Source organism: Eurosta solidaginis, chromosome 2 (assembly GCF_040869045.1).
Source record: "Eurosta solidaginis isolate ZX-2024a chromosome 2, ASM4086904v1, whole genome shotgun sequence".
In the NCBI taxonomy this organism is placed as follows: domain Eukaryota; kingdom Metazoa; phylum Arthropoda; class Insecta; order Diptera; family Tephritidae; genus Eurosta; species Eurosta solidaginis.
This window is the reverse complement of record NC_090320.1, coordinates 57,120,358-57,144,715: the sequence shown is the minus strand read 5'-3', so window position 1 is coordinate 57,144,715 and position 24,358 is coordinate 57,120,358. Positions and strand designations below refer to the sequence as shown.

Below are 24,358 nucleotides of genomic sequence, written 5' to 3'. Positions count from 1 at the left end.
GTGGCACTGAGACTGGGACTTTGACCGGGACTGAGATTGGGACTAGGATTGGGACTGGGACTGGGACTGGGACTGGGATTGGGATTGGGACTGAGACTGAGGCTGGGACCGGGACTGGGACTGGGATTGGGACTTCTACTGGGACTGTGATTGGGACTGTGGCTGGGACGGGGAAATAGGGATGGAGACGATGAAGAAGAACTAGAGAGAAAAGAAGAGGGAAGGATAAAGAGATAGAGGTACAAGAAGATAGAGAGTTATGGATAGATGGAGCGAAAGGAAAAGTCGGAGAGGGAGAAAGAGAGGCAGAAAAAGGGAAAGCCAGACGAAATAGTTAATAAAACGATAAAGAAAAGGGGGTGAGTAAGACGTAAAATTTGCTTAAAAGTTATGCACATAGCCCAAAGCTAGGGCAGAGCAACGCCTACCGGGTCTGCTTGTATTAACTATATATCTACGCCAAATGTTGCAATTAATACTCACTTTGATTACAAGTTAATTGTCTACCAAATTCTTCCTTACTCTATTTTTGTCGATCGTTGGCGTATATGTTCAGAATTTGTTGCAGCTTTTTTTTCTTAAATTATTCCATTAATAATTCGCAGATCGTTTTGTCTACGGAGAAACGTTTTTTGAATATAAATATCACATTTTTTAGACACCAAATAAAGAAAAAATATTGTTTTTATATTATATTATTATTAGTATGTATGGATGTGTGTATATTATTTAGACCTAGTTTACATATGCGAGATTATCTTTATTTTCATACTTAATTCCTAAACGATAATTAAAAAAGGCCGAAGTAACAAGTATTAGTGAAGTTCGATGTGTAACCATTAGACTGGGTCGGTTTATTAACCGATATCGCGCCATCGATTTTTCGATAGGATTTGGGCTCAGGAAGAAAAAATTCCACTACGCATACCCAAAAAAATAATTTTCGAACATGCGAAATTTTTTTTTTTTTGCTTTTTTTTTTTTTTTGATTTTTAAAGTTTTTTTCATGACTTACTAAAAAGATTTTCATATATATACCCTGTCCGACTCAAAAATGTCCGCTAAGAACGTTGGCGATAACAGTTTTTTGCAAAAAAAAATATTTTTTCATTTATTTATTTTTATTTTTTTTCGAAAATTATTTTTCTGTGTATGCGTAGTGGAACTTTTTTTCCTGAGCCCAAATCCTACCGAAAAATCAATGGCGCGATATCGGTTAATAAATCGACCCAGTCTAGTAAGCATACAGGTGTACGTCGCGAAGCCAATTTTTTTAGGTTAACTCGAGCTCGCCCAGCGCTTGAAGTAAAACCACAACAACCTTACCGAAAACAAATAGTTTCTTCGTCGGTTTCTTATCGCTAACAACCGATACCGACAAGTTATTGTTTTATTATCGGTTTACTATTAATAGCGTATTATTATCGTTGCGTGTTCGATCTATTAACAGTTTGCTATGGATTTGCTATCAGCATATCATCGTCTTCTCATTGCTTTCTTGTCGGTTTTTTATCGAGGGTTACACATTTGTCATCGATATATTATGAAGTTTTGTAAGTATCAGCTTCATAACAAACCGATGGATCTTCGCTAATAAACCGATAACAAATTGTTAACACTTCGATAGCGAATCGACAGATTTTTTTTATAACGAAATGATACCTTTTCGATTACATGCCGATAATGAATTGTTAACATCCGTTAACAAATCTAAAACTTTCCGAAAACAAATTGATATCGTTTTTATAAAATATCGATAATTTTTCGGTAAGTAATAGATACCTTTCTGATAGATAACTTTTTGATAACACTCCGATAAAAAAATTTTGAAAATCCGATAACAAATCGCTAACACATTGGTACTATATATATAGATCATGTTTCGATGACAAATCAAAAACTTTTCGATAACAAACGGATATTTCTTGAGTTTAATTTTATTTTGTTTAATTTGGTTTATTCTTGATGATTTAGCGACCTTTATGTTCTTAATCTCTGATTTTTGCCGGCTCAAGGAGGTTTGGACCTTGAGCCGGCAAAAATCAAAGATCAAAAATTAGAGATTAATTTGATTTAGTTTAACTAAATTAAAATGTTATTTATTTTTATTCTTTATTTAAATAAATTTTCATTAATTTCATTTTATTTTATTGTACTATTTTATTTGTTTGCAATTTTTTTTTTTAAGTTATTTGTTTAATTAATGCAATTTAATTTAATTTAATTTAATTTAATTTAATTATATATTATTCGTTTTGTTTGATTTTATGTAATTTTCTTGGACCAATACTGTTCCTGATCTATATTAACTCAATCTTTGACCTTCCACTGAAAGGCAAAACCTCCGCTTTTGCAGACGACCTTGCCATTGCGTACAGTACAACAAGTTACTTTAACTTAATTTAAGATTTTGAAACAATATTTCCTCTACACAACGCGCCATTTCTATCGTCTCAAAAAATTTTGCTCTATGTTCACTCTAAAAACGGTTTATTATGGCATATTCCACTCTAAGCTTCAATACGGCATTACATGCCTCGTCTAATAAACTATCACCAGTTGTTACAATCCAAAAGGGAGTCATGAGGAGAATCTGCAGTACGAACTATAGATCCCATTCTATGCCACTTTTCAGAAAAGTAGATATACTTCCGTGTCACCTGTATTTATATAAAGTCCTGAAAACCTTCTTTATAAGGTCAGGCTATTTGGAAAGCTTTCCTTCGGAGGCTTACAACTTGCACAGAAATCTAGTTCCGACTGTGCAAATTCCACATTCTAGGACGACATACTATAGAAGTTTTTATACATACACATCGTGCAAAGTCTTCAACTCCCTTCCTGCCACTATACAGGTCATAAGAAACTCTAACTTGTTTCAAAAAAAATTAAGCCATATCTTCTCAGGTGTGATCATTTTGAACTAGAAACGCTATTGAGAACGTTATTATAACCATATTTACTCTTAATTACTGCTACTACTTTCAAATTATTTACACTAATAACTTGAATAACTTTAACATACTGTATCTAATTTTTAACAAGTGAGCATGAAGAAAATGTTAAATAAAAAATTAATTGAGAACGTTATTATAACCATATTTACTCTTAATTACTGCTACTACTTTCAAATTATTTACACTAATAACTTGAATAACTTTAACATACTGTATCTAATTTTTAACAAGTGAGCATGAAGAAAATGTTAAATAAAAAATTAAATGAAATTTTATTTAATTAAATTTTTTTATTAATTTTTTTTATTTTTAATTAGTTTGAAGTAATTCATTTTCATCTCATTTTACATTGTTTTATTCATTTGATAAAATTTTATTTTATTCCTTTTATTTTATTATGTGTCATTTGATCATATTTAATTTTATTCAACTTTTATTCATTTTGTTTTATCGAAATTTATTTATTTTTTTCGTTTTATTAAACGGTTTTATTTAGCTTGACTTGACACGAATAGGCTGGCTGGTTGTTTGGTTGGCTGGCTGGCACGAATTTTGTAATTGAAATATGAGTAACTTCCCGATAAGCTACAAGCTTAAAACTTGCATATAGTTCAGAACCCGATGACAATGCAATAACAAGAATCGCAGCTAGGTGGCGCAAGGAGCGAGATATTGACAAAAATCGTATTTGTGGTCCGATTTGGCTCATATTTGCAACACATTATACATACAAGAATAAAAAGCGACCTATGAAAAAAATCGCCGCTAGGTGGCGTAAGGATCGTGAAATTGACAAAAATCGTATATGTGGTCCGATTTGGATCACATAGTACATACAAGAATAGAAAGCGAACCTTTAAAAAAAATTTCCGCTAGGTGGCGTAAGGGTCGTGATATTCACAAAAATCGTATTTGTGGTCTGATTTGTCTCATATTTGGAACACATAATACTGTGGCGAATCTTCACATCACTAAATAAATGCACAACAACAAAAACATTAAAGCAAGCTACATAAACACATTAGTCATCATTTACCAAATACATACAAGGCAACGAAGAGATAACTCACACACAGATGTAATCATCAGCCGAAGTAGTACTCACATAAACACACGCATATAGCTATACGAGAGACTATAAACTATAAATATACATATATGGCTGGTAACCAAGCATGAATTTCGAGAAGTTACTATACCTTAGGAGAAATGGGTGGATGAGACAACAGAGAGTATAAAAGCAGCGAAAGCTGAGTAATCAGTAATCAGTTTGATTTAAGCACGCTATTGGTTGTGAAGTTAAGTGTTATTGTGAAGTACTTTCAAAGTAGTCTAATAAAGACCATTTTTGCATTGTTGAATATTGGAGTTATTTATTCAACAGTTTAGCGACTCGAACGTTAGCAGAGGATTTGGAATAAGCGGAATTTCACTAAATTCGTTACAATACATACAAGAAAGAAAGCGACCTATGATGTCTGATTTGGCTCATATTTGGAACAAATATTACATACAGTCCAGTAGAAGTGACATCAAAATATTTTGGAGTTTGAGGAGGGACAAGCAAACGTGGCGCAGAGTCGAGTAAAGTCTATGGAAGGATTATGTATTGAGGACTTAGATTGTAACAAATTGTCAGGAAAGAGTCCTTGTAATAATGAGGCACTAAATGAACTAAGTAGTGAGAAATAATAGGCAATTAAATAAAGACTAAAAACTTGAAAAAAATAAAATAAAAAAAATAAAATTTTTAGTTAAACGGTTTTATTGAAAACAATACTTAGATGAAGTAATAATAATACTAAAAACTAGAAAATAATTAGGTAGGTCCTAGGTACTAGTCATCACACTCCTCATCAATTTAGGGCATTGATCAGACAATTAAATAAAAGCGTTGGACGCGTCAAATTTCTATTGATAGTCATAAGTAAGACCGACTGAACCTTAATCAGGTTATGCTACGTCTCACTTTTTAGAAACTAACAGGCAAGCTAGTTGCTGCAGTTGTAACTGGAAAAACACTAACAGAGTGGGACGGTTTAGGACGTATGCAGTCGTTTGACGGGTCTGTATCCGGTACGCGCGTATACCACACATTTCGTACCAAGCCGAATATTAGGTGAACGATTTTTTGACCCTTCGAACCTGTAGATCATTATTGCCTCTTGCGACAGGCATGCTTACCGCGGGAATAATCGAAGACCCTTAGAGCCATTGAAGCAAGGCTAATATTTGAAATAAACGTAAACTTGTTTCTCACCTGTTCATTTTTTGTTTGTTATTTGTTGATATCGATACATAAGTACGTATGTACTGCAGTTATTATTACACATGCCGTTTCTTATTTACAATAATAAGTGTTTTTGTTTACTCAATAATTTATTTACCGGCGTCATTGTAGTAAACCGCATTTGTCACATTACATACATTACACGAGATGCTGTCTGACAATAGACCGCACGATGAGTCAGCGTGTGGGGAACGTAGAGTGGGCTGTATTTGACTTTGCCCCCCACTTGCCGCTGTAGTAACTAATCAACTATTTTGGAATTCTTTTTATAAAAAGTACGTGATCGTGTTTTTACTCCTCCACAAGCATATGGATGTTAGGGTGGGTCGATTCGTATGGGTGAAAGTTAACCGATATCGCGCCATCGATTTTTCGATAGGATTTGGGCTCAGGAAAACAGGTTCCACTACGCATACCCAAAAAAATAATTTTCGAGTCTGCGAAATTTCATTTTTTTCACTAATTTAATAATATCAAATAAAAAAAATATAATAAATAAAATAAAATTAAAAAAATAAAATTAAATACAAGAAAATAAAATAAAATAAAGTAATATTAGTTTGTTTAATGGTGTGTTCAGTTTATACTTATATTTAAGAATTCATGAGCTTAACATCGCAACGAAGAAGAACTTTACAAAAACAAATCTACATGGCACACAAATTAATATAGAGACAAATGTCTCAATTGTGTTGTTAGTGTGGAAATGAGAAAACCTGAATTAAGCATGAAAACAAATACCAGCAGGATGGCCTAGTGGTTAAAGGTTACTGCAGTTTCACCATGTGATTCACGGTTCGAATCCCGGTGAAACCTTTGATAACATTACAAAATTGCCTGATGATGATTACGTTGGCGGTTTTCGAAATGGTCCATCGCAATATGCCAGTAAATGTTTCATTCTTTTCAGTTTCTCTTAGAAAAAACATAATAATTGAAATTCAATTATTATAAGCCGGTGTTAAGCTCATGAATTCTTAAATATAAGTATAAACTGAACACACCATTAAACAAACATACATAAATATTTTCAACTGAGCCCGAGTTTACAAAGCTTCTGATTCGCAACGAAGAAGAACTTTACAAAAACAAATCTACATGGCACACAAATCAATATAGAGACAAAATGTCTCAATTGTGTTGTTAGTGTAGAAATGAGAAAACCTGAATTAAGCATGAAAACAAATACCAGCAGGATGGCCTAGTGGTTAAAGGCTACTGCAGTTTCACCATGTGATTCACGGTTCGAATCCCGGTGAAACCTTTGATAACATTACAAAATTGCCTGATGATGATTACGTTGGCGGTTTTCGAAATGGTCCATCGCAATATGCCAGTAAATGTTTCTTTCTTTTCAGTTTCTCTTAGAAAAAACATAATAATTGAAATTCAATCATTATAAGCCGGTGTTAAGCTCATTAATTCTTAAATATAAGTATAAAATAAAGTAAACTAAAATAAGATAAGGTAAAACAAAATAAAGTAAAATATAATAAATGAAATAAAATTTGATAAATAAGTAAAATAAAATAAAACATAAATTAAGTAAAGTAAAATAAAATAAAATAAGATAAATAAAATAAAATAACATAGATTACTTACCGAAAAGTTACGATGTGTACAATACGGAATAAATGGCGAATTAATGCTGACTTATAACTATAAATCCATAACCAGATAAAACAGCTGATCGAACCTACCTTATGGAAATCAATGTAATATATTAATTGTGCCATAATGAGAAACTAGAAAGAGAACTAATGTTCGGCCAAAAGTTCGTGTGGTGTATGGCCAAAGCTGCGAACAAGATTGCGGAATGTTCGCGGAAATGTTCGTGTCGTGTATTTGGCGCTTAACTAGATTACATTGATTTCCATAAGGTAGGTGTGATCAGCTGTTTTATTTGGTTATCGCTTTATGGTTATAAGTCACCATTAATTCGCCCTTAAGGAATATACATTTGTCTTAAGAAACATATTTGTTATCGGAGTATTACAAATTTGGTATCGGCGTGTTATGGAAAAGCTATATATTTCAAAATGTATAGATTTGTCATAGGAAAGTTGTCGACTTCTTATCGAAATGTTACCAGTTTGTAATCGGCATGTTATCGATTTGTTAATGACGACTCATCGGTATGTTGTGATACAGATACCTTTAGAAACTTGAGTATCGATGGCAAATGTGTAAACCTTCTATGACAAACCGATAAGAAACGAAAAAGAAGCCGATGACTCGGCAATAACAAATCGATTACAAACCGATAAATCGACGATAATTATATCTTTATCGATAAAAAGCACATTATAAAACCACCTGTTACCAATAAGAAGCCTATGAAGCTCTTCTCAAAAAGCCCAGACCGATTTGTTACTGGTAAAGTTACCTCTATTGTGGGTCAACTTCAACCCCTGGGCAAGCTCTAGTTAATTCTAAAAAAATAATAATTTCCTGACGTACACCTGTATGTTTACAGATTGAGCCTCGCGACTTTTTCTGTTTAATTTCTCTATATGTATGCAACTTTTCTTCTTAGACATAAGTTTAATTTATTATAATTATATAACATGTTATTTAATTTTAGTCTTACATGTACAACTGCTGGTTTTTATTAAATAAATAAATAAATAAAAATTGAGAATCTGGCATAAATGCTTTGCTTATCATTCACTTATGACTTAAACAGATAGAACTCGTCACCTTCATGACTTCATGACGTACGCAATTTTCCATTGACAGCACGTACTTACTCCTTCATGTCTCCAGTTTGAGACATAATGATTGATGTAAAGATTTTGTTTGGCAATAAAATTTTAGATTTAACTATCAAAAAATTGGCTGTGTTTTTTTTTTTTACTTCTATATACATATTCACTTAAACTTTATATGGACTGACAAGTGCATCACTTTATTTACACTTCTCAAATTGCTGTGCAGAAAATTAGTACTTTCTAAATTTCAATACGCATTATACTCAGATGCAAGTGAAATGTGTGTATATGTTTTACCTCAACAAATGGTGTGTGTTCGCTATTCACCGCAACCGATTCAACTACACTAGGCTTGGGGATCTACTGATTTGAAGAACGAAGGAACTAGATCTTTTAATTGAACTAGTTCGCTAGTTCGTTCAGTAAAGTGAACTAAACTTTTATGTGGCAACTTTGCAAATTAAAATTTCAAGATGTATGGCAACTCACTTCTTTGTCAAAGTTAAGACAGCTGATCGAATTTCGCGATGTTTACCGCCATATCCTCATTTTGTGAAGTTTTACAATTTATTTTAGAAGTTTAGTCCTTTAAGTGTAATAGTAAGCGTTTCCATTTTGCTTTCTTAAATTTAACTAGAAAAATGTGTGCTTAATACATAATGATTTGTTTCAGATGCCAAAGCGAAGTGAAATATGGAAGCACTTTAAAGAAAGTCGTAAAGAAAACAAAATGAAATGCAAGTACTGCCGAATTTCCATAAGTGTTGCTGGCGGCATATATGATGTTTAAATCAGGGAGTGAGTAGATTTTACTTCCGAATGGAACTATTGAACTAGTTCAATTGGTTGAACAATAGTTAAATTAGGTGACCGAACTAAGAGCCAAGAGAACTAGTTCGATGGACTGAACGAACTAGAAGTGAACTAATATTTTCATTGAACTAAAAATCCAACTCTGTTATACACTATGGTGAACAGAGGTGCGTGTCTCCGCTATTCGGTACAACCCGTTGTGTAGCTAGTTATTTAACCATTGCCGCTATATGGGTCTCCTAAGCATTATCTAAGTGATGATAAGCGTTTTTTGTTTACCCGCAAATGTTTTGTATATACGTGTAGAGAAATCACGACTTATAACAGTGCTTAGTTTCAAACACCAATTTCTCACAAACGCGAACCATAAATGACAAAAAATTAAGTAATGCAAATGTGATGTAACTGACGTATGTCAAAAGTTGAAAATTTACAAAGTATGACGGATGCCATGACTAATACGTTGCTTATTTGGCGTTTAACTTTAAAACAAACACAGCCAACTCAACTTGTCCGCTAAGTAAGTGATGTTTAAGCGATTATAATGATGTATTTATGTATGTACTTACTTTCGTTTCGTTGTGATCGTAGTCGCACAGGAAGAGGAGCGGCTCAATGTTTTTATTTTATTTTTTTTTGTAATTAATGAAATGGTTTTAAATATTTTTTGTTGTAACCAAATATTTAGTATGATTGTACATATTGGTTATTTTTGATTTTGCTAATTATTCGTTCGTTTTAGTTTAGGTTCGTTTTGAATAATTTTTTTATTTTATTTGATTATAACTGAAAATTTTTTGAAAGTTTTTTACTTTCTAATTATACGCACAATCTTCTTGATAAATGATGATTCTGTGCTTTTTAGCTTGGAGTGTTTAAAACTATAGCTATTTTTGTTTCGGTTCTTGCTTTATAGTTCTCGATTTTCGATTCGCTTTGAATCTCTAATATTTGTAGTGATTTTTGTTGTTGTACGTAGTGCGCCTTCTTCCTGCGTTGCACTTTTTTTTTGTATTTCGTCGTTAGTCGTTGTTATTGTTGGTCTTTATTTTCTGCGGCCCGCCAGATCGTTTTCGAATACTATACGTTTAAAATATCCGTTCGTTTTTGATTGTTATCTTTTCTGTGTCGATTTTCTGCTTTCCGTAGATTTGTTTAGCTGCTAGAAATTATTATAATTATTTTGTGTTTATTTTATATTTTATAGTATTTATTCTTTGTTTTTATTTTTTTATTTTTTGTTGTTGAATAATTTTCACACTTTTCCGCTAATGACCACATACGGATGTATGTATGTATCATCATCTGCGAGTATGTATGTTATATATACAATGGTGGCCACATAATTAGGACACCAATGTTTGAACTAAAATAATGTGACGACTATTAGCATCAATAAGCTGAGACGAAGAAAATAAAGGCACAACAACAATAAAGCAAGCTACCACTCTAAGCAAATCAATCATCATTTACACACATACATACAAGGCAACGAAGAGATCCTAACAAATACATGTAATCATCAGCCGAAGTAGTACTAGTGTGTATATGACCCACGCATATGGCTACAAACTACAAATATACATGTATATGGCTGGTAACCAAGCATGAAGTTCGCGAAATTACTAGACCTTACGAGAAATGTGTGAACGAGGAAACCGAGAGTATAAAAGCAGCGCAAGCTGAGACATGACTAATCAGTTTTGATTTAAGCACGCTATTGGTTGTGAAGTATAAGTGTTATTGTGAAGTACTCTCAAAGTAGTGTAATAAAGACAATTTTTCATTATTGAATATTGGAGTTATTTATTCAACAGTTTAACGATTTGAACGTTAATAGCAGGTTTCAAATAAGTTGAATTCCCCTAAATTCGTTACAGTATTGATTATGAATCTTACTCGCATCAAAGCCAGAAAAGCATCGAACAAATGTAAAGTTTAGTAGAGTGTACATGAATTTAAGCGCAGTTTCGGGTTCGTGGTACGAGAGAGACTGCGACGCCATGCACTGACGGAGGAGAAGGACGATGAGGTTAAAGACGCAATCTATGAACACTTATAACGCACATACGATCGCTCCACCCGCCATGATATAAAAGTCATGCTTAGCGTCTTTAAAGCCAGGGTGGACAGAGGAGGTGTTTTTGGCCCCACGGACGGAAAGTTTAACTTGCACAATGAAACTGCTGCTAATGCCAGTCCATTGATCGACTCTGCCGGCGCTCGAAACATGATCATGGGTACGACGTAAATGTATAAAAATATTCATCAAGCAGGCATGCCTCCAGTGTTTTAGACGTGCGCACGATTCGAGGACTTAATATTGATTCGGATCTCATCGCAGCCAAGATACGTTCCCGCGTGTGTACTGCTAGACGCAAGAAACAAAAACCACGAGGAAAGACTGCAATCGCAGCAAACTGCCAATGATTTCCCAACTGGACTGTCACATCTGCTCTCTGAGAGCACAAGTTAACCCGACGGAATTCAGGATCAGTGGAGCGTATCTCTAAAGCACTTCGTACCGTAGTCGAGGAAAAAATTGGTTGCTGGCGACCACGGACAAAGAACTGGTAGGATGAAGAATGCAGTGCTGCAACCGAAAAAAACACTGCCTGCAGGGCTATGTTAAAAGCGAACGCAACAAGAAGAGTCTGTGGAAGCTATCACGAGTTGAAAACGGAAGCAAGACAGCGGAAGAATAGCTGGACAGAAAGAGGTGATAGCAAAGAGCTTGAGCTTGCAGCCACCAGGATTCACGTCGGCAAATTTTACCAAAAAACTCCTATAAGAACGAAAACGGTGCCCGATGTAAGAAGAATACTTAGATCACGGAGATAACACTTCTCTGTCCTCCTTAATGGAGAAAACGATATACCGCTCAGGGATGATGAACCCGAGCCCGCAATCGATGATGATGCAATTATTGTTCCCTCACCTTATTACGTCAAAGTCAAAATAGCAATCACCAGATTGATAAACGACAAGGCCGCGGGCGCTTATGGATTGCCTGCGGGACTATTCAAATGCGGCGGCGAGGACCTTTTAAAGGGTATGCATCAGCTTCTTTACAAAATATAGTTGGACGAGTGAATGCTTAACGATTGAAATCTACGTGTTAATTACCAGTACACAAGAAGATGCCATACAAACTGCGCCAATTATCGCGGAATCAGCATTCTTAGTTTCGCATATAATGTCCTGTCAACCGTATGGCTGATTTCTTATAAGTCCGGCTTCAGATCTGGTAAACCTGTACAAAACTACGTTGAGCAACACCATTAGCTTAGTCAAGAATGGAAAGGATCTTCGAAACCAAGCAAGGTTTTACACAGGGTTACGATAGGAGTATCGTGCGGTTTCTCTAATTTGATTGCTGGAGAAAATAATATAAGCTGCAGAACTTAAGCGTGCTATTTCCCGCGCATGCTGCCGATATTGGTATAATCGGACAGTCGCGCGGTAAGTTTCCTTCACCCAAAACTGGTAAAAGAAGCGGAAAAGATAAGTTTGATGGTGGATGAGGACAAAACGAGCCAGCATTAAGCTGGAGACATTGGTGCTTTATCGGTAACCTTTTAACAGCTGATTCGACCAACCTTATGAGAATCAATGCAATCGATTATTGGTGCCGCTAAAGTCGTAACCGTATCGTAGCCAACCAATCGGTTTTTGGTTTACCGTCGTAACGATGATACGACTACAGCGATACGACATACGACACCAATGACACCCGCTTTAATACTTTGACGAATTTTAACATCACTAAGCTGTTATTAAATAAATGCAAAACAACAAAAACATTAAAGCAAGCTACATAAACACATTAATCATAAGTTACACACATATATAAAAGGCGACGAAGAGATTACTCACGCACACACATGTAGTCATCAGCGGAAGTAGTTACTCACCCATACACACGCATATTGCTATAAGAGAAACATAAATTACAAATAACCGTTTAAACGGTTAAGCGCCAATTATGTTTTGTTTTTTGTTCTTTTCATAGAAAAACTGCATTGTCCAGTATGCACACATACTTTTACAGGGTTTGTTGCAAAAGTGCAAGAATGTACACAGTGCAAGGCCGTTTTTTGTTTTTGTTGAAACGAAATCAAAATAATGTGACGAATATTAGCATCACTAAGTTGCTACTAAATAAATGCACAACAACAATAAAGCAGTCACTCTTATGTAGAAGTCGACGAAGAGATACATATCTCACACACACAAATGTGTAGTCATCAGCCGAAGTAGTTACTTACACATACACACGCATATGAATATGAGAAACGCATAAACTACAAACATACATGTCAATATATGATAACCCAGAAGGAGATACAAAAGTTCTAGAAGGTGAAATGTCTAGACTTTTTAGGAGAAATATTCGAACGCAGCAAGGGAGAGTATAAAAGCAGCGTAAGCTGAGTAATCAGTAATCAGTTTGATTTATACACGTTATTAGTTGCGAAGTGAAGTATAATTGTACTACTCCCAAAGTAGGCTAATACAGACCATTTTGCAATACCGAATATTGGAGTTATTTATTCGACAGTTCAGCGATCGAACGTTAGCAAAAGGTTTCAAATAAGCGGAATTTCCCAAAATTCGTTACAATAACATAACATGAACTAAGAACGATGTTGCTCATACGCAATGCTGTACCAATATCCTTTTCTAAGACTTTAAGTGAATTCAATAGATATCTGAACTGATTTATGATACAAATTCTACACCAGTCCTAAAAGCTTTTGTAATGTTTATCTGTCCAAAACTGTATGTATGTATAGATGTTTGTATGATTGCTCTAATAGATATACAGAGAAACTCCTACTAACGGGAGCCACTATTATGTGGAAAACTACCTTGGCCGAACAGTTTCTCATGCACTCAGTTTAAGGTACAATTTTTAAAACAAATTGACCGCCGTTACGCGGCACTCTTGGCCCGACGCGAACAGTTATCATATATAATATTTCTAAGTGCTGTTTTTATGTACGGGTCCCTTTTTCGCTCTTATTTGAAATCCAAATCTATAAATAAAGTTTTGGTCGTAGAGCTTTTGTTTAGCTATATTTTATTAAAATAATTTGTTAAAAATAAACGATTGTGAGCACACAAAGAAATCTATTTGTACTATGGCACTATTGTGAATATTTGCACTGCATTACCGCCAGTTGCTCTCATACGCCTGATGGCAGCGCATGCTGTAAGTTTTAACTGATTGAGAGAACAGCTGATTTCTGTTGATATTTGAGAAGATACTTTTAGATTGGTTGCGTAAGATGCGCACGGGTACGGCTCGTTTGCTATAAAATTGCATGATACACATTTACGGAGCGGACACGAATCTCTTATCGGCGGACACTGAGATCTGTTTTCATAGCAAATCAATCAAAAATATCTCCTGGTAGGACGCGAACTCCTCTTAAGTGGACAAGGTGAGAGAATGAATATCAATTTATACGTTTTAAAAACGTCGTACTGGTTGGGGACATATTTACTTGCCATAGGGGGCTACTTCAATAAAATCAATGTCGCGTTAGATAAATATGTACTCAAGTTTAAGAAATGTCATAGTCTATCACTACTTAGTGCCGCTTTTATGTAAATGAAAATAAAGGCTTCCAGAATTGCCTGCAGGTAGGTTAGGTTAAACTTGCCGGTCCTAAAGCACTTGACATAAACTGAATATGTCCATAGAATTACGAGAAGCTTATTCGACGACCAAACTGAAAAGCCCTTCAAGAACCTTGACTTATGTTATGAAACAACTTGGAAAATACTAAAAGCTACCTAGGGCTTACCCCACTAGCGGCTTCTAGACCTAAAAATTTGGTTTGACGTGATTTTCGACACCTTTCAGCGCTACGCTCAGTTTAACAACTTGCAGTTTTTGTCACCTTACCCAGTTCATACGGCTTTTTGTTACAATCTATGCCCATATGATCAGGGCCCTATACTGATTGTAAGCTTCTTCCTGTTCCAATCCTTTCAAGTGCCTTTTTGTACCCTACTACACTTCTAATTGTTGTGCTATTCCAGGTTATCGCCCAAATGACCATGTGGTTGTCAATACAAAAGCTTACGCGACTGCAGTTTGTGCAATTTTTTCCAGTATCTCTGCCAGTCTGCGGATCGGGTCACAGTATACAGAAGACCATCCCGGTTCAATTAGCTTGGTTTCATTTTCGTATAGTGTATTATATATCTCAACATTTCGGCATCCTTGCACCACGCTTCCAACTCAGCTGAGGCTCTAAGATATAAATTTGTCTTTAAAATAGCTACAGGGAGTAGGGTCTGCGATATACTAGGCTGATCCGAAAACGAACTAATCCTACAAGCTGCCAGAACAGCGTAGCGTTTTCAAGCTGAAGTATTAGCCGTAATTAAAAAAAAAACACTGGAAGAAAATTGCTTAAACTGTAGCGGCGTAAACTTTTATATTGACATCCGAGCAGCAATTAAGGCAATAATTTCGCCTAGCAAAGCACATAAACAGGCGTTAGAGTATAAGCAATCCCTGGAAGGAATCGGGATAGGGAAAAGCATACATCTACAATGGGTTTCAGGGCATATGGGAATGAAAAAGTGGATGAACATGCTAAAAAGGGCGCATACCTCCAAGCTTGCTGCGTAGATGTCCCAATTAGATTTGGTGGGATTTAGAGAAGGTGAGAGTTGCACATGAACGCCCAAGCGGGGAAGGTGTAAAGACTGTAAAGTGTCGAAGATCATGTGTAAGTCTTATACACTTTTTTTCTTGGGCGTTGGGGCAGCGCACTTCCATTAGAAACGCCATTTGACTCACAGCAGTCCAAAAATGTATGACTGCACAATAGTGAAACTAAATTTCTCATGGAAGGCTCCTCTCCAAAAACTGTGTGTACAGTGAGTCTTTCGGCGAGAAATCGAGGGTAATGAAATATTACGTGTTCTGCATTTTCCAATTCGATGGTACAGTATGGACAGAAGGGATCCTTCTCTATCCTACGCTTATGTAGATTATCCTTGAAACCGCAGTGAGGTGGTAGTTTAATTCGCCAAGCTTCCGCTCGTACCATTCTGCTATATTCCGAACTAACATGAAGGTCCAGCGCCCTTTCCCCGATTTTTCCCACCTTTCTAGGGCTGCACTAACTCTAGCAACTTTCCCTCCCACCGCCCTGAAGTGCTACTTAAAAGTTAGTTTTGAGTCAAAGTTTACTCCTAAATATTTGGATTTATTTGATAATATCCTATGGCTAGGACTAACCTATCCACTGTCCGGTTTGAGCTCACCAAAACCACTTCTGTCTTATTGCCACCCATCTCCAGCCCATGTTCGCCAGTCAATCCTTTATTCTTTATACGACGTGGTAACATAATGTTTGGAGCAGGTCAAATTTCTTGCCTACTGTTTCTACGGCAATATCATCTACAAACAACGCTTTCCATGGCGTTAGCCCTAGAACAGATCCTTTAGGGATACCGCCGGTTATGTTGTGCTTTCTGGGTTCTTCATCCGTATCAAAGAGGAGCACTCTTTGGTTCAAATGGCTACTAATTATTCGGAGCACGTAAGCAGGTGTGCCAAAGTTCCGTAGCGCTGCCATTATCTGCATCCAGTTCACGGTGTTAAAAGCATTCCTAATATTCAAAGTAAGTGCACAGAGCTTCCTTTTATTTTGACAGCTTTAGGCTAACAAAGTTACTCCTATTATTAAAAATAAAGGACTGTAGACTCATGACGGGTATTCTAACTGGGCACTACTTTCCGGCGTCACATGCCTTTAAATTAGGCTTGATTAGTGATAGCAGATGTACGAATTACGGGTTTGAGGAAGCAAGGATTGACCACGTTTTGTGCTCGTGCACTGCGCGTTAGTGGTTTTTCTAAGCGAGGTCGCCGGCGTGCTTACAGATGCCCTTCGGAGTCGGCATACAAATTAGTTTCTATACCTCCAATTTGTAGAAGCTCGGCCTAAAATCTCTTCTGAGGTTTTCGCACCTTGATTTTTTTTATTTTTATTAGGAGTGATACAGCTGTAAGATATAGAAACAGTATGTGGCATAGGTCCTAGAAAGCTTCTAATATTTGCCGAGAAGAGGGAGTTATTTTAATACATAGGTCCTAATTTTTGATAGCGCTTTTCAGTTTGGTCGTTAAACAAATTTCTGGTAACACTAAATACTCATTCAGTCTATGTGGGGTGTTCATGGACTGACCATTTCAACCCAACCTATTCTACCCACTCCGTTGAGCAGACACCTGTCTTCGGCTGACAAAAGTGGGGCTGGCAGTGAGTGTCCGCCTAAGAGAAGGTTCACTGTATTCATAAAGGCGTACTCAACCTCAAATTTTTTTATAACGAATGTTCTTTTATTGTATATTTTATTGTTAGTTATTTGTTTTTATTTTGTATTTCTTGTATATGTAAATACAGATGGAGATACATACATACATATGAACGCAAACGATTTTTAATATTTTTTTTTATACTCAGCTGAGCAGAGCGCATAACGGTACCCCGTAACGGCATAGACTAATTGAAATAGATATATATTTCTATATATCAAAATGATCTGGGCGAAAAAAAGAAATTCATTTAGCCATGTCCGTCCGTCCTTCCGTCCGTAAACACGACAACTTGAGTAAATTTTGAGGTATCTTAATGAAATTTGGTATGTATGTTCCTGGCCACTCATCTCAGATCGCTGTTTAAAATGAACGAAATCGGACTATCACCACGCCCACTTTTTCAATATCGAAAATTTTGAAGAACCGAAAAAGTGCGATAATTCATTACCAAAGACGGATAAAGCGATGAAACTTGGCAGGTGGGTTGATCTTATGATGCAGAATAGAAAATTAGTAAAATTTTGGACAATGGGCGTGGCACCGCCCACTTTTAATAGGAGGTAATTTACAAGTTTTGCAAGCTGTAATTTGGCAGTCGTTGAAGATATCATTATGAAATTTGGCAGGAACGTTACTCCTATTACTATATGTGTGCTAAATAACAATTAGCAAAATCGGATGACGAACACGCCCACTTTTAACAAAATTTTTTTTTAAGTCAAATTTAAACAAAAAATTGTATATCTTTACAGTATATAAGTAAATTATGTCAACATTCAACTCCGGTAATGATATGATGCAACAAAATACAAAAATAAAGGAAAATTTCAAAATGGGCATGGTTCCGCCCTTTTTCATTTAATTTGTCTAGAATACTTTTAATGCCATAAGTCGAAGAAAAATTCACCAATCTTTGCGAAATTTGGTAAGGGCATAGCTTCTTTGACGATAACTGTTTTCTGTGAATGGGTGAAATCGGTTGAAGCCAAGCCCAGTTTTTATACAGAGTCGCCCTCTATCCTTCCGCTCGGCCGTTAACACAACAACTTGAGCAAAAATCGATATGCATATCTTTACTAAACTTAGTTCACGTATTTATCTAAACTCACTTTATCTTGGTATGAAAAATGGGCGAAATCCGACTATGACCAAGCCCACTTTTTCGATATCGAAAATTTAAAAAAATGAAAAAATGCCATAATTCTATACCAAATACGAAAAAAGAGATGAAACATTGAAAAATGGGTACCTACCATATTAAGTACAAGAAAATGAAAAAGTCTGCAGGGCGAAATCGAAAGCTCTTGGAAGCATGGCAGGAATACTGTTCGTGGTATTGGATATATAAATAAATTAGCCGCACCCGACAGGTGATGTTCGGGGTCACCCTGGTTTACATTTTGGGCGATATCTCGAAAACGCCTTCACATATACAACTAAGGGCCACTCCTTTTTAAAACCTTCATTAATACCTTTAATTTGATACCCATATCGTACAAACACATTCTAGAGTCACCCCTGATCCACCTTAATGGCTATATCTCGAAAAGGCGTCCACCTATAGAACTAAGGCCCACTCCCTTTTAAAATACTCATTAACACCTTTCATTTGATACCCATGTCATACAAACACATTCCAGGGTTACCCTAGGTTTATTTTCCTACATGGTGATTTTCCCTTATTTTGTCTCCAAAGCTCCCAGCTGAGTATGTAATGTTCGGTCACACCCGAACTTAGCCTTCCTTACTTGTTGTATCTTCATTTCTTTGGTAATCGACTATTTCGAGCGCAAGCATGAATCACAACTCAACGTTTCGTTGCTTACAATAAAATATTTTCGCTTTTTTTTAGATATTTATGCGGATATCTATGTATGTATGTACTATGTTGGCGTGTATGTCTGTAGTGATTTTTATTATATTATTGGCACCAAATTTTTAAATAACACTTTTCACTAACTTCTTTTTTTGTTTGGTTAATTAAATTTATCGATTCATTATTTCATTTTCATTTAACAGTTTAAAGTTCGTTAGCTGGTTTGTTTTTAGATATTTTAAAATTTTCAATATTTTTTATTTCACAATCTCGTTTAGATATTTTCTAATTATTTATGCATATTTTTATTATATATTATTTAATTTTTTCAATTGCAATACAATTAATCAAGTAAAAAATTCACTTCGCGTGGGAATTACAGAATAAATAGTGCATTAATTTTTTTTTTTGCTTAAATTAAATCATCGGGGCGTTCAGAGAAAGACTAAATGTAAAATTTTTGCTCTGCATAACAGTCACTACCAGCTGAGAATTTCCTCCGTTGTGTTTGTCTGTGTTGGTTGCTTTAATCAATCTCTTCCATTTTCCCCCATAGACAATTCGTATACACAAGATAAAAACTAACACAGTTGAGTTGTGTGCTGTTCTCGTGAGTGTTAACAAAACGAGCGAACGCACGCGATCATCATTTGCTGCCGCTAACAAGAATGACATAAGCGCGAGCGCTACGATCGACACCGCCTTAGTGTGCCATTAATGAATAGCAGCAATATACTATTATACTAATGCATGGGCGTATCTAGGTAGGTAGGGGTTAATTGAAACATCATGACATCCTTGACTCAGCGATATGTTCTAGGTCCAACGCTATGGAATGCGATGTATGACGGTGTGCTACAAATCGACCTTCCCGGAGGCACGGAGATTGTCGGCTATGCAGATGATATTGTCGTAATAGCAGTGGCCAAGGAACTTGATCTGCTCCAAGCATTATGTAATGACACCGTGGGAAGAATAAGAAAATGGCTGACGAACATGGGGCTGGAGATGGCTAGCAACAGAAAACAGAAGTGGTTTTGGTGAGCTCAAAGCGGACTGTGGATGAGTTAGTCCTAACCATAGGAGTTATCAAAAAAATTTAAAGCCTTTCTTGAAATATCTCCGAGTATACATTAACTCAAAACTAACTTTCAAGGAGCACTTCAAGGCGGTGGGGGAAAAAGTTTCCAGAGTTAGTGAAGCCCTAAAGCGAATAATCCCCAACATCGGCGGCCCAGGCGAAGTCACCCGCCATTTATTATCCAACGTAACCAGCTCGATAATATTATATGCAGCACGAGTATGGCTCGGACCTAAAATGGTCTACCAAAAAGATACACTAGCAGCCTACCGTATGACCGCTATACACATATAACATGTGCTTATCGGACGCTGTCCGATGACGTGATCCATATTTTTATACAGGAAAATCCCAGTAGATACACTCTCAGGTGAAGTGGCTGATATGTATGGCATTGGAACCAGGGTGACGAGATGCTAAGAAAAGCGCAAGGTCACGAACAATAGTTAGGTGCAAGAACGGTGGGAAGAATCGAGAAAAGGGCGCTGGACCTTCATGCTAGTTCGCAATATAGCGGAATGGTACGAGCGAAAACACGGCGAATTAAATTACCACCGCACACAGATATTGAGCGTGCACGGCAGCTTCAAGGAATATCTACATAAGCGTGGGATAGAGGAGGATCCTTTCTGTCCACACTGTCCCTCCGAATTGAAAAGCGCAGAACATGTAATGTTTCGCTGCCCTCGTTTTCACGGCGAAAGACTCTCTGTACACAGAGCTTTTGGAGAGAAGCCTTCCATTAGGAATTTAGTTCCCCGAATGTGATAGATTTTTGGACTGCTGTGAGCAATATAGGCCATCTTATAGTTATGACGCAATTGATGCATGCTGAAATGGAGCGCAGTGAAAGCATACGAAGTAGTAGCGACTAAATCGCCTTCGCTCCCGTTCGTGAGCCTAACTGTTATAACGCGCGGCAGTATGCCCGCTGTAGTGTCCTTAAAAGGCTTCCCGATGTGGCTCCGTCATCGGATTATCACACGCCCTCACTAACTTTGACGGGTGTCGTTAAGTTAAGTTCCCCTCAAGATAGGAGTGGAGGGGTGCAAAGGAAGGACGCAGCTTACGATAGTAGAAGAACAGAGAACCCACTAAATAGGTCAAAGAAAGAAAAGCTGCTGTAAGAACGAGAACGGCGATCTTATAACCGATGTCTAGAGAGTGCATAAATTATGGAGGGAACACTTAGCTGATCCGCTAAATGAAGGCAGCGATGTACCACACAAGGGCTGTTGAACCAGGTCCCGAAATCGATGATTATGGAATTGATGTCTCCCATACGATTATGACGAAGTCAGAATAGCAATGACCAGATTAAAAAACCAAAGACCGCGGGCGCTAATGAATTGCCTGCGAAGCTATTCAAATACGGCGTCGAGGAGTTGGTAAGGCGCATGCATCAGCATCTTTGCAAAATATGGTCGGACGAGTACGTGGCTGATGGTTGGAATCTAAGTGTTCTTTGCCTAGTGCACAAGAAGGCACGCCAGCTATCGCGGAATTCTTAATATAGCATAAAAGGTCCTGTCAAGGGTATTGTGCGATAGATTGAAATCGACCGTGAATCGGTTAACCTTGTCAGTACGGAGTTTCACTATGGACCAAATCTTGGAAAAACCTGCAAAAAAAAGAATTGAAACCCACGAGCTCTTAGTCGATTTTAAAGCTGCCTTCGACAGCGCGAACAGAAGCTGCCTATATGCCGCTATATCTGAGGACAGTGGAGTTATTCGAATGAATGAAGAAGCTCCGGAAAATATTTCAGTCGACGCCACAGTTTGGAAGCAGAGGAAGAGGGAGACCTCCACTGAGTTGGGAGCGGCAGATGGAGGAAGACTTGGCCTCCTTGGTGCCCCAAGTGGCGTCAGTTATCGCGGAAACAGGTTACGAAACGGCCAAATTCGCTTAGGCGGCAAAGCGCCAATGATTGATAACGATCATGAGCTATGAAGGCGTCTTTGGCTCTACAGTCGGAAAATTAATCTTCCGCGATTGAAAACTGGCAAAGGGTTGATAGACTACTCCGTGGTTCAAAGCATGGTCATCGAAAGTAGCCTGAACGTGCATAGTCTGTGAAGTGCAAATATCTACTCGGACTCTTAGCCTGCGGCAGCAAAGATACACACACGCCACTAGGGGCAATTTTATGATGAGAATCTGCTCACTAAATACATAACTGATGATCCATACTGTTGAGAACTATATATGCAACCGAGAAATGGAAACACATATCTTAATCTCTTATCAATTGCTCTGTGAACATATGTAAATTAGTTCCAGTGGCTTTAGAAAAACAACAGGTACGAAGAGAAGACCCGCGCCGACTCGTAAAAAAAGGACGATGTACGCAGGGTAAGTAGGGTTACGAACCCAGCAACGCGCTATGTAAATGCGATGTAACATTGACTCGAAGGAGAAAGATAGACGTCTAGCCGAAATAAATAATGCTGGAAAATTTTACCAAAAAATCTGAAGAATAGATAGAGCATCTCATAACCGATTGTTAGATACATACATATGTGTATACTCAGCCACCACGCAGTGATTATGACGTTCAGCTTACAACTGAACGATTATACCCATTCCTCTCTACAATCACACATATTTGGGTACCGGATCAAGAAAGAAAAATATTTAGAGTCACAGTCGCATAAACGGGGCACTGGTCGTGGGCCTTACAGGTGGATAGAATGAGAACCCCCTTCATTGACGTGTAAAGAGTTGTGCCTGTAGAGGGTTGAAAAGAATGATCACCACGCTCCACTGCGAATGTGCGACCCTAGCGAATATCAGGTAAAGAACTTTACCAAGGATGGTACTATAATGGTCCATAGCGGACATAAGCAGCTCGCTACCAAATGGTTGTATCCACTATATGGAGAGAGTAGGTTAGGTTAGGTTAGGTGGTAGCTGCCCTGATAACGAAAGCTCACTTGGACAACACGAAGGTCTGTTGTGATACCACATACAACAAAAATAACGGTGACTTAGATCTAGCTACTTAGAGAATCGTTTGGTGATTCCACCTCATCATCCTCCATACAGCTGCAGCAGGATGGAATTTCCAGTGTATTGAGAGGTACTGCATGGATACCCATGGGATAGTGCCCTGTCAAAACCCCAATGACCATTGATAGGTGAGCCTTAGTGAACCCAATTATTCCAGCAGACCTCCTACTATCCACTTTCGGCCAGAAAGATCTTGCTACCCTGCAAGACGTGGTGTCCGCCCAACATTTTCTGAGCTGACTTGAGGCCCAGCTATGGAGGAGTAATCCACAGGTGGCCAGCGGAATCCCGAAATCCCTACAACCATCTTCATTCGGTTCAGTTGTATCGATGCGGGCTAAGAGATCCGCTTGACAGTTACCCGGGATATCACTATGGCCCGGGACCCAGATAATCTTAATTGTAAAATAATTCGTTGCAATCGCAAGCGAGGTCAGGCACTCCCAGACCACCCTCGATCACACTGTAGTTGAGCTCAAGGCCTTGATAGCTGCTTGGCTATCAGAGTAGATGTTAAATTCCCTAACCGTAGTAGCACTGGATAGCATTTCATCCACCGCATCCTTAATCGCAGCAACTTCCGCTTGGAATACATTGCAGTGATCAGCCAACTTAAACTTGCGGCTTACTTTTAGCCCTTGACAAAATACCCCCCCCCCCCCCCCCCCCCACCAACCTTTCCGTCCAACTTCGACCCATCCGTGAACAAGTTAACCGGTCCCATGCCCCAGATATTTCCTCTTCCCCACTCCTCTCTCGGTGGAATGACTGGGCTGAAGGTTGTATAGGGAGCAGTTATCGGCATACAATAGTCCGTTCTGTCCGGAATAAAGTCGAAACTGGTAAGAAGGCTAGAGTGCCCGAAGTCAGCCCGTAGCCCATATCACCAAGCCTGACAAACGACCGGGCCGCGGACGCCTGTCCCGCAATATCTACTAGATATATGTTCAGCATGACGTTCAGTGCCAAGGTAGGTGTTGTTCTGAGAGCGCCACTGATACCGATCAGCGCGGTCCGTTGCACTGAAACTAAGCGCGTTGACTACCACAACCCAGAGCAGAGGAGATAGCACACCCCCGTGTGGCGTACCCCTACACACCTTCCTCTCAATTATGGCCCCTTCCCACTCCGCTGCGACAATTCTGCCGCATAGAAGTTTGCTAATAAATTCAACCAGAGCCGCCTCGACTCCTAAACCCACCAGAGCTCTTTCGATTACCCCCGGTAAGACATTGTTAAAAGCCCCCTCGATGTCTAGAAGGGCACCCAGAGCAAACTCCTTGTGTTCTAGGGACCCCTCTATTTGCTTTTACGGAGAGACTAAAAAA

General features: G+C 37.7%; 1 protein-coding gene across 14 annotated transcripts in view; it reads right to left on the bottom strand.

Annotated features, from left to right (window-relative positions):
- Positions 1–19,385, bottom strand: part of LOC137239784 (uncharacterized) — an 88,814-nt gene extending 69,429 nt beyond the window's left edge. Inside the window, exons 1-3 of one of the 14 annotated variants that reach the window (XM_067765443.1) lie at positions 18,870–19,385; positions 9,341–9,933; positions 484–615 (exon numbers count right to left, since the gene is read on the bottom strand). The gene's annotated coding sequence lies outside the window, so the exon portion shown is untranslated. Of the gene's footprint in view, positions 1–483; positions 616–9,340; positions 10,077–17,114; positions 17,136–18,869 lie in introns of those variants that run through there. The other 13 variants (XM_067765442.1, XM_067765438.1, XM_067765437.1 and 10 more) reach the window with 13 other exon arrangements.
- Positions 19,386–24,358: the final 4,973 nt, after the last annotated feature.